This window comes from Octodon degus, unplaced genomic scaffold (assembly GCF_000260255.1).
Source record: "Octodon degus isolate 3935 unplaced genomic scaffold, OctDeg1.0 scaffold00027, whole genome shotgun sequence".
In the NCBI taxonomy this organism is placed as follows: Eukaryota; Metazoa; Chordata; class Mammalia; order Rodentia; family Octodontidae; genus Octodon; species Octodon degus.
Genome location: NW_004524603.1, coordinates 12,180,383 through 12,189,735, shown reverse-complemented (window position 1 = coordinate 12,189,735; position 9,353 = coordinate 12,180,383). Strand labels below are relative to the sequence as shown.

At 43.1% G+C, this 9,353-nt stretch overlaps 1 pseudogene; it reads left to right on the top strand.

The window, feature by feature from the left end:
* The window catches only part of LOC101570914, a 23,533-nt pseudogene extending 17,559 nt beyond the window's left edge, over positions 1-5,974 (top strand).
* The last annotated feature ends 3,379 nt before the right edge of the window (positions 5,975-9,353 follow it).

Genomic DNA, 9,353 nt, shown 5'->3' with positions numbered 1-9,353 from the left:
AGCTCAGCCCACCAGGGGGCGGGGCTGGCTGGCATGTGGTGCTGGGGGATTGAACTGCGGTCCCTGTGCTTTGCTAAGCTTGTTCTAAGTAATGCTTTAGACCACTGAGCCATCTCACCAGCCCCCCAATTTTTAATATTAATAAGAAAAGGAAAATTAAGAAAGACTAGTATGAATACCTACATGCTAAATAGCATAGTAAGTATAATTATAAGACAAAAGTTACAGAAAATATAAAAACTTGTTTTTTTGTTTTTTTTTTGTGGAACCAGGTATTGAACTCAGGTCCTTGCACTTACCAGGCAAGCACTTATTCTACTAAGCCATCTCCTCAGCCCCAAGGTTTTTGTTTTTTTGTTTTTGTTTTTTTTATTAAGAATATTTAAGAAGAAAGAGTAAAAGCAGAAGACTTTATGCTTGCTAGACAAAGCAGCATATTTAAATAAATTAGCATTATTATTACATGATAATTTCTGACCACCCCCAGAACACCTAACTACTTCACAAGTGTCAGTGGAAGAGTCAGAAAAACTGAGATAAAAAAAATATATAACATAGTGAACTATAACCCAATCTTGCCTACACACACAAAATTCTCATTAAAAACATTAGAAAATACAACCCAGCAGCACATTGAGCACTGTATCATTGTCCAGTGCAATTTAGTCTAGGAATTTAAGGATCATTCAATATTAGGAATCTCATTAATATAATTTATCATAGTCATAAATCTTAAGGACCCATAATCCTTTTCAATTCGTATACTCCTTTCCACTGAATGTTGAAAAAATTTTAATACTTGTTTTTCCTCAAATGCTTAGTAGTATAAATATTCAGCAACATGAATGTATATCAATGAGTTGTAACAAAAACTGTGAATGTTTAAAAACATTTTAGAAATTAGTATAGTATAAGAAAAATTGTCATTCATTCCTATCGAAACACTCTCCCTTGCTTCCGGTGGACTTGTTCTATTGTTCTTTCCTTTTTCTGAAGCAGTTCTGAATCAATTCTAAATATTTAATGCAGTTTCTGTCAAATAAAATCTATACAGTGTGTCTTCCTCTTCATTTGCTGAGTCTGGCACTGTGCAAATTCTGGCTCTTCCCAAAGTAAATGTTCTGAGTCTATTCAGGGCACTGAGGAGAGCACAGTGGTGCACCCAGCCACACTCAGGAAACGGGACTTCCAGAACTGCCCCAGAGAGCGGCAGGAGCAGTGACATGAGAGTAGCTGAAATTAAGGTCCTTTATCATAACAATTTTCTTTCTTTCTATATTTTAGGGAAGCGTCTACAGGGTATTCGGGTCTCACTACTAGATCAGACTCTTAGTGATCTGCCTGTTTACAGCCTCCCAAGAGCTGGGATTGCATGGCAGGCCCGGGGATTGAGCCCCTGACCCCTGTACCTGCTTGCAGGTGCTTTAATCCGCTGAGCTATTCGGTCAGCCCTGATCATAACAATGTTCTAAAACCTAAACATTCACTATTTTTTTTTTTCAATTTCACCAATAAATAACTCTCAAGGTTGTCCTGGAAGTTTTTTTTTTTTTTTTTTAATTTTTTTTATTTGAGAGAGAGAGAGAGAGAGAGAAAGAGAGAGAGAGAGTGTGTGGTGTGTGTGTGTGTGGCCAGCTCAGCCCACCAGGGGGCCGGGCTGGCTGGCATGTGGTGCTGGGGGATTGAACCGTGGTCCCCAATGCTTTGCCAAGCTTGTTCTAAGTAGGTGCTTTAGACCACTGAGCCATCTCTCCAGCCCCTGTCCTGGAAGTTTTTAAAGAAATATTTTATTTATTTATTTGGTTCAGGGTCTTGCTACACAGCTCAGACTCATACTGATCCTCCTGTCTCAGCCTCCACAGTGTTGGGATTACAGGTGCATGTCACCATGCCAGGTTTTGGCGGCTAGCATGGTGTGCCCGGGGTTCCAGGGCCATCTCAGCATGTGGCACTAGGGTTCAAACTCTGATCCTTGCACTTGTCAGGCAGGCGCTTAGACCACCAAGCTATCTCCCCAGACCTTGTTTGTTTTGAGATAGAGTCTTACTGTGTAATGCAGGCTGGCCTTAAACTCTTGGCAATCCTCCTGCCTCAGCCTCTTGAGGGCTGAGGTGTGCTCAGCACAGGTATACTCCACCATGCCCAGCTGCCCGGGAAACTGAATGAAGAAAAGAAACAATGAAGGTAGGTGAAGCTCTATCAAATATTAAGATATAGAATGGGCTTCATTTTTCTGCAATACTGGAAGCTGATCCCAGGGGTGCACTGCTGCATATGCCTGCTACACATTCCATCCTTTTTATTTTTATTTTGTATAAATTGTTTTGAGGCAAGGTCTTACTATATAAGTAGTTCAAACCATCCTTGACTGAACTCACTATGTAACTCAGGCTGGCCTCCTGCCTCAGTCTCCCAAGAGCTGCAAATATAAGCATGTACCATCGTGACCTGCCAGCCCTTTTCTAGTCCTGTATTTTGAGACAGGATCTCACCAAATTGTTCATATTGGCCTTGAACTTGTGACCCTCCTTACACAGCCTCTTGAGTAGCTAGGATCATACACATGTGCCACCAGACCAGAGAACCTTAATAATTTTATAGTGTATGTGAATTTATAGTCTGAATAGATAATCTAAACAGTACACCATATACAAATGGTAAGGTAGTATAAATTCAGTGTAAATAAAAGTAATATTTCAAGTGAGAGGAAGATACAGCCGATGATATTGAGACAGCAGAGCAGCTATCTGAAAAAATGTCACCATGCCTCAAATCATGAGCTAGGAAAAACCATATATGTATGAAATATTTTAACATTAGAAACAAAGCACAATTGTTAGGAAAAATGGAAGGATGTGGATTCTTTCAAAACCATTTTTGAAAGCACAGAAAATATTTTAACCCCTTCAACTAGTTGGTGGTTGAAAGGTTCTGCACCACAAATACAAAAAATGAAAACAAAAATAAGACAAAACCAAACCCAGGCAGGAAAGCAAACACATGTAATCCCTCTTATAACAACAATTTAATCTTTATTGTATAAAGCGATCTTAAAAACAATAGGAAAAAAATCAACAAGACTGAAAGAAAGAAAAGGAAAAGAGCAGGAATATGTGATTTATAGAAAAATACATGGCGCTTCTTAAACAGAAGAAACAAGACTAACTCACAACAAGGGAAATGCAAATTACAAGCAATGCTGAAATATCATTTTTGAACTATCCCTTTGGGAAAAATCTCTGAAGTTTGAATACATGCTCTTTTGCCTTGGCCAAAGAAGGGGAAATATTGCCCGTGAGTGTGTAAGACAGCACTATACCAATATCAAACGTGCTAGTGTACACACGCTTTGATTCTGCAATCCTCCCTGACATTGTGGGGCGTAACACACCTCTTCCTGGGTCACAGGTGGTGCCTCTCCCTCTTGGGCCTGCTGGGACTTGAGGTAGGTTACGTGTCCAAAGGCAGCACAAGGGGTGGAGAGAGGTGATTAGCAGGGTCAGCAGTGTCTTAGAAGGAGGTGCCTGGATGGCATTCTTTTCACGGGTTCTGGGGACAAGAAGTGACCAGTCTCAAACAAGGGAAGGAGAATGGCTTCTGTTAGTAAAGCTGTGACAGAATTCAGGGCTTATGGTTCTAGCTTTATTGGGATCTGCCCATTTGTCAGCATCACAGTTTTTTAATGCTCCATTTCTTCCTGAGTAAAGCCCTGATTTTCTCAAGAGCCCTTTCCAGCTTGTCAGTTGATGTGACATTGTGACATAGCCACCCACACCATGGCATCATGGTTTGTCTTTCAGAAATCTCAGGCTTAAAGTCCCAGGTGAGGAGAGACTTCTTTTTTTTTTTTTTTTTTTTTTGCAACTACAGCCATAGATGTTTTCTGGTCTTCTACGGGTATCCTTGGCTGAATATTCCAGGCAGTCCACTCATCGTTTTCTCTCTGCTCCATCCTCCTGCAGGTAGAGGCACCACCCTTATCACTTGGAGGCTACCAGCCAGAGAGCCCTTAAGTGACTTTTTCAACATGCAGCTGTGCCACCCACTTTGAGGCGAGCTTTTGTTAGGGTGTGTTGCTGCTTTACCCATGTGGAATCTGCTGAGGCTGGTACTTTAGGCAGTGTGTTTAGCACCAGGGATCACAGGTCAGGAAGAGAGGGGTGGAAGTCCAAGTACCCTGCTCACCACATTGTCTGGGAACCCACCTGGGCGATCTGTGCTTCCCAGCCATTGGGTTTAGGCTCTGCGGGCACACTGACGTTGGTCGACAGAGCCAGGAGCACTGGCAGAAAGGAATACAATAAAAGTCCTAGCAATATCACAGCTGTCATTCTATGTTCCAGTCTCAGAAGACCAGGAGGCAAGGAAAGGAGTTGAAATCCTGTAGGAGGGATTGATCATGACCCTCCCAAGGAAATCGGGGTGGAGAGGAATAGGCGAAGCGCTCTTGTGACTGCTGGGTCATCTCTTGGCATGCTCATGGGCAGACCACCTCTAAAGGGGCAAGAAGAGTTCACACTGCTTATAGGAGCCTGGCCATCAGGATTTACATCTCTCAGGCATCAGGGCCTGGGACCCTTCTTAGAAAAGCTATTGAACTAACCAGCGTTCAGTGTTAGCTGAATGTTAAACAGAACTGGAGTGAATGATGAAGAGCCTAGTGGTGTGTAATGTAGCTTTGGGCTCGCCAGCAGCTGTAGCAGGGAAGGGTCTATGCAGCTTGCTTCATGAAACACTCCTTGTAAATTTCTCCAGGAATCACAGCCAATCAGAATTCCGGAAGAAATTTTGGGAAGAGACGGAGACTGAGCGGTCGCTGCCGCGTTGCTGACCTCGAGCAGCAGTCAACTCCATGTAGAACCTGGGAGCAGGGGATTCGGAATCGAATCTCTTCTCTCATCTCTCTCCTGTGAGATTTTTTTGATCTTCAGCTACAGTTTTTGTCACTGTAAGCAACTTTATCTTCAAACACAACGGCTAGCAACGTTACCAACAAGACAGATCCTCGCTCCATGAATTCCTGTGTGTTCATTGGGAATCTGAACACGCTGGTGGTGAAGAAGTCTGACGGAGGCCATCTTCTCCAAGTATGGCAAAATTGTGGGTTGCTCCGTTCATAAGGGCTTTGCCTTTGTCCAGTATGTTAATGAGAGAAAAGTCTGGGCTGCTGTAGCTGAAGAGGATGGCAGAACGATTGCTGGCCAGGTTTTAGATATTAATCTGGCTGCAGAGCCAAAAGTGAACAGAGGAAAAGCAGGTATAAAATGATCTGCAGGGGAGATGTACAGGTCAGTACCAGAACACCCTTCTCCGTCCCCTCTACTCAGCTCCTTTTTTGACTCGGACTATGACTTTCAACGTGATTGTTATGACAGGATGTACAGTTACCCAGCACGTGTTCCTCCTCTTCCTCCTATTGCTCGGGCTGTAGTGCCCTTGAAACACCAGTGTGTATCAGGAAACACCTCCTGAAGAGGCAAAAGTGGCTTCAATTCCAAAAGCGGCCAGCGTGGATCTTCATCCAAGTCTGGAAAGTTGAAAGGTGATGATCTTCAGGCCATTAAGAAGGACTTGACCTAGATCAAACAAAAAGTGGATTCTTTACTGGAAAGCCTAGAGGAAATTGAAAAGGAACAGAGCAAACAAGCAGTGGAGATGAAGGACGACAAGACCGAAGAGGAGCAGACCACCACCTCCCAAAGGAAAGATGAGACTAATGTGAAGATGGAATCTAAGGGTGCTGCGGATGACTCTGCTGAGGAGGGGGATCTACTGGATGATGATGAAAATGAAGACTGGGCGGAGGACCAGCTGGAGTTGATCAAGGATGATGAAAAAGAGGCTGAGGAAGGAGAGGTTGACACAGACAGTGCCAATGGCGAGGATGACTCTTAAGCACATAGTTTGGCTTAGAAGTCTTGTCCCATTATTTCTTTATCTAGGTGCTTGTCTAAGATCAAAATTTCACCAGATCCTCTCCCCTGGTATCTTCAGCACATGCTCACTGTTCTCCCTGTGTCCTACCATGTTCGTTATTGCCCTGCGCCTGGTAGCATTTTCACTTCCTTTGATGCTCCTAGTAGTTTTGTTGAATCTTCTCCTGTAATTTTTGCTTTTTAATTTTGATACCTCTTTATGATTTAACAATAAAAAGGTTGTATGGTTTTTATCAGCTGTCTCCACAATAGTCTCTCATGATGCAGGCAGTATAGTTATTTCCATTTATACATGATTTCAGTAGTTGCTTCCCTACCTGCAAAGGCAACCTCATTTAGTGAGCATCTGAAAGCAGCTTTGTTTGACTTAACAGTTAGGTGTATCACCCACATCAAGTACTTTGCGGGGCTGTTAAACACAAATGTAACATTGTATGTTTGTGAATGAGAGCATGTCAAATGCATCCTCTAGAAAAATTAGTGTAATAGCCTTTGTTTTCTAAAGTTGATACTGTGTGTTATTTTTTGTGAATGCCTGATGTTTAGGATCTTCTTTCTCAAAACAAACAAGTCCTTATTAACCTAGGAATTTGGAGGAAAAAAAAAAAAGAATTCTGGGAAAAAAAAAGAATTCTGGGAGAACCATGAACAGATGGAGTAAACCTAATGTGAGCCAATCAGGGAAATCTCAGAGGTGCAAGGGGCGGACTCTCGGGACACCTTCCCTTTCTACGCACTCCAGAACTGATGTGTTCGTGGCCATGTCTGCTCCCAAGGATGGTACTGTTTGGCTGAAGGGATCTGTTGGCCCCGAAGAAGTCTAGGAGACTGTTTCATCCCTTTCTTGTTGGTTAATGACTGTCTGATCCAGGCTGATAATAGCCCAGCTTGTTTGCTTTGGGTGAGTCTATGGCATCAACAAGAGTCTATATTAATTATGAAACCATTACACACACAGTTTACTCTTCTGCCCCGGACTATATCTCGCACCTGCCTACAGTTTTCCCCTGAAATTGACTCCTCAAAAAGTCACCTGCACAAAGAAACTCCATTTCAGGTCTGCATCTAAGGAGCAAGATCTAAGTGGTCTTATTTTCGGGTCGCATCTCTGGTCTGTTTCTTTCTCCTCTTCCCTCCTCTCTCTCTCTGTTTGTGTCTGTTTCTCTCTCTGTCTGTCTCTCTGTCTCTATCTGTCTGTCTGTCCATCTGTCTCTCTCTCTGACTCTGTCTTCCCCCATATCCAAATGGGAGTCATTTCTATTTCTCATTTATCATAGTCAAAACTGGACTTCCTATCATCCCCTCCCCCTCCGACATGCTATTTTTGCTTTAGTGTGTATCAATTCCTCTCTTTTAGCTGCTCTAGACAAAAGTTTTTACCTTCCCTGTCCAGTTGTTCTGCAACTGAGATGCCAAACTGCGTATGGACAGCATTCACAGGTAATGTGCTCTGGGTGTGGCTTCCTACATCACAAGTTCTTTACTGCAGTCTACAGAAAGTCAGACTTCGACACAGGGGTTTGGAAAGCTAGAGTGAGAGTTAGGGTTGTGAGCCCTGCAGATGAATCCGTAACTACCACTCATCACCGCCTCTGTTGCTACAGTCTGCTGCAAGCCACTATTATCTCTTGATTGGGTCGAGGCAATGGCTCTGAACTGGTTTTACAGCTTCTCCTCTCTTTGTTCTTGGTCTACTTTCAGTCAAGTGCCAGTAGGGACCTTTCAAAATACAAATCCATTTGTCTTCCTAGATAAAAAGCCCAGGTTTGCAGGATGCGCCAAGCATCCCTGTGATTTTGTTTTCCACCCCCTACGTCTGAGGTCTGCTGCTGCCCTGCCTGGCGCATGCTCTTCCTCCACTCTGGATGTTCCTGATTCTGCCAGGTCTGCCGCTCCTCAGGGCCTTGGCCTCCAGAGATCTCTGGGCTTAAACTGTTTTCCACTTGGCCTAGCTCACTCTGTCACTTCTTCTGGATACTATCATTGTTATCTATCTAGACTGCACATGGCCTCCTGCTGCTCGCTCTTCTTGCGCCATCTCCATCTAGTGTGACTGTTTGTACCATGTTCTGTTTTTTCCATCACCGTGATACAAAACTCATGAACGTTGGGATTTGCATTGGTCTTTTTCCCTACTGACAAGCAGCAGGCACTTAATACGTAATAGTTGAAGACATGCACGAGTTATGTTATTAAAACTAATGAGATTGGGCTGGTGAGATGGCTCAGTGGTCTAAGGCACCTACTTAGAACAAACTAAGCTAAACAAAGCACAGGGACCGCGGTTCAATCCCCCAGCACCACATGCCAGCCAGCCCCGCCCCCTGGTGGGCTGAGCTGGCCACACACACAAAATAAATAAATAAATAAATAAATAAATATTAAAAAAAATAAAATTAATGAGATGACTTTTATTAATGCTAGAGAATTTATTCCATGGCAGCCTGTGTGGCTGCTCGAAGCTACAGTGTCAGTTGATTTTCTCATATCTCCAAACACTCTGGTGATTTTTGCTGGTTCACTGGTCTGACACCAACTCTTCAAGCTGCCTGTTGTGATCAGGAGGCAGTTACTACAGCAAAGTTTCTTTTACATTTTAATGAGAATTTATTGAATAGGTAGGGAGGTCTGGATTACATCTGTCTGCTAAGTACAAGGGACACATGAAAGTAGAGGCTCAACTTTCAAGAAAATTACTTTTTTGCAGACACCAATCTGATCAGAGGAATACAGAACAGTTAAGAGCTAAAAGCGATTTTTATCAAAAACTCATAGGTCATACTTGGCCCTGGTCCTGAGAGAGCTCTGAAATGGAATCAGCCCATTGTCCGGTCCCACATATTTAAAATGTTTTGCTGTGAATCTTGCTCATTACATACTGGATGTTTGGAGGGTTTCCATCCATCTGTGATAACAACTGATTTGACATGGCATTTTTGGATGTTACTGTGGTCTCTCTTTTGGATTTTTTTTTCTAATTTTATTTATTTATTGTGTGTGTGTGTGTGTGTGTGTGTGTGTGTGTGTGGCCAGCTCAGCCCACCAGGGGGCGGGGCTGGCTGGCATGTGGTGCTGGGGGATTGAACCGCGGTCCCTGTGCTTTGATAAGCTTGTTCTAAGTAGGTGCTTTAGACCACTGAGCCATCTCTCCAGCCCTCTTTTGAATTCTTGAATACCTTCAACCTATATCACTGGCTACTCTTGTGTGATTTGTTCAGGCAACGAATGGTTAATCTGGAGTGGTTTTTTTTTGTTTTGTTTTAAAATTACAAGGACAAGTGGGGAGGTAATTGTGAGGGAACTAAACTTTTGAAGTCAGCTCAGAATTATAAGACAGAATGAGCCAGGATGTGGCTTTTCCTGGCTTCTGGGGGGGGTGGTGGCTTTTGTCATGCATGTGTAATTAATCTAAGTTTT